This window comes from Sus scrofa, chromosome 8 (genome assembly GCF_054392235.1).
Source record: "Sus scrofa isolate SSC_HxYL_T2T_F1_AM1 chromosome 8, Sscrofa_HxYL_maternal_Yorkshire_Landrace_v2.0, whole genome shotgun sequence".
NCBI classification, from domain to species: domain Eukaryota; kingdom Metazoa; phylum Chordata; class Mammalia; order Artiodactyla; family Suidae; genus Sus; species Sus scrofa.
The window spans coordinates 58,115,777-58,117,500 of NC_139390.1; positions in this window are offsets into that span (position 1 = coordinate 58,115,777).

Genomic DNA, 1,724 nt, shown 5'->3' on the forward strand with positions numbered 1-1,724 from the left:
CCTCCGGTCTTTGGCTGACCCGAGGGCGGCAGGGCGCGTGGCCCTGTGGGGTCTTCTACCCTGTGTGCCTCCCTGCTGCGGGCACCCGGCGGCTCGGCTGGAACAACCCCACCCTGTTGGCTCCGTGCCACGTGTCAGGCATTCTCCCTCCCGGGGTTGTCAGCCGCTGTCTCTCCCCTGAGAGAGGAAGGGGAGGAGGAGGAGGAGGAGGAGGAGGGGGGGCCGGTGAAGCTGAAGCAGGCCCCCGTGGTGATTGTCTTTGCTGGCCCTCCCTCCCTCCCTCCCTCCCTCCCCTCTTCTGGGCTCTTCCCTGGCTCTGCCAGGACTGATCGATGTGGTGATGTGGCGCTCTCCTGGGCTTGGGCTTAAGCCGCGCCAGGTGAGGGACGGCCGCTCATGGTGAGTTGGGCCGCGCCTCTCATTCTGTCGCGGGCCCCTCGCTGCTCCTCCCCCACCTGCGGGTGGTGTGGGGGAAGGCAGGGGTGCGGCCTCCAGCCTGACCTCTGGTCTCCCGCCCTGCTGCCTTCGGGTGTCAGTCGGGGGGGGGGGCCTGGGTCCTTTGGGACGCAGCAGGCATTCTCGCTTTGCCTCCTTGGCGTGTGCCTTGCGAGCGGTCCCTCCCCAAAGTGGGGGGAGGCCTCCCTCGCTGCCATGCTTCGCATCCCTGCGGGTGCGTGAGCGTGCCTCCCCTGGTCCTCTGTGGTGCCCCTGGAGTACTCCGGGTTGCCTGTCAGATGCCCGAGGCCGAGCGGTGGTGTCGTTTTCCTCTCCCAGCGGTGAGTCCCCTCGGGTCCCCACTGTGGTGGTGGCGTGCCCCACGAGCAGCTTCCTAAAGCTCAGGGGAGGGGGTCGAGACGGTAAGGCAGGGGAAGCTTGTGTCCCCTCCCCGGGAGGGGCTCAGGTGGACCCCTTGTCATGGGTCTCCCTCACTGTGTGCCAGTGAGGGCAGCCCTTGGCCCTTGAGTGGCACGCCCCATGCTTCTCCCTTGACCGGGAAGGCTGCATGTGGTCGTGAGAGCGACCGCGGTGGGCCGGGAGATGTGAAGGGGGGGTCCCCGTCTGGCTTTCCGGACGTGGCATCCCTCCACCCACGTGGAAAAGTCTGAAAGGCAAGCCTGGTGGCAGCACAGACTCTTGCCCTCCCGGCTCTGACCGTGGACGCTCACATGGGCTGTGTGCTTTACCCATACCGCAGACCCCCCCCCCTTCTGACTTCCCACTTTTTGGGAGTGTTCCCACTCCCGTGGGTCCCCGAAGGGGCGAGCGATGGTGTGTGGGGCACGACGCGCCCTCGGTGAGAAAGCCTTCTCTAGCGATCTGAGAGGGGGGCCTTGGGGTACCTGGACCCCCCAGCCGCCGCCCCTCCTGAAGTCTGCAGGGCAGTAGCTGCCGGCGCTACTTGCCACAGCGTGTGGGCAAGAGCCGCCCTCGCGCGAGGGGTGCGCTGGCCCCCGCGGTGGGGGCCAAGCGCTGCTCTTTTGCCTAATGCGGCCTGTGCCTCCCCCCTCCGAGTTGGGGGAGGGTCACGCCGGGCCGGGCCGGGTTTTGGCGTCCAGCGCCGGGCTGTGTGCTGCGTGGGCGCGTGGTGCCCCTCCCCTTGGAAGGGGAAGTGGAGGAGGGGGATGCGCCCCGTCCCCCGGCGGCCTCTGCCCCTGCCTCCCCCGCTGCGAGCCGCCCGTCGGTTCTTCCCGCACTCGCCTGGGGTCGCAGCTGGTGGTGTGGAG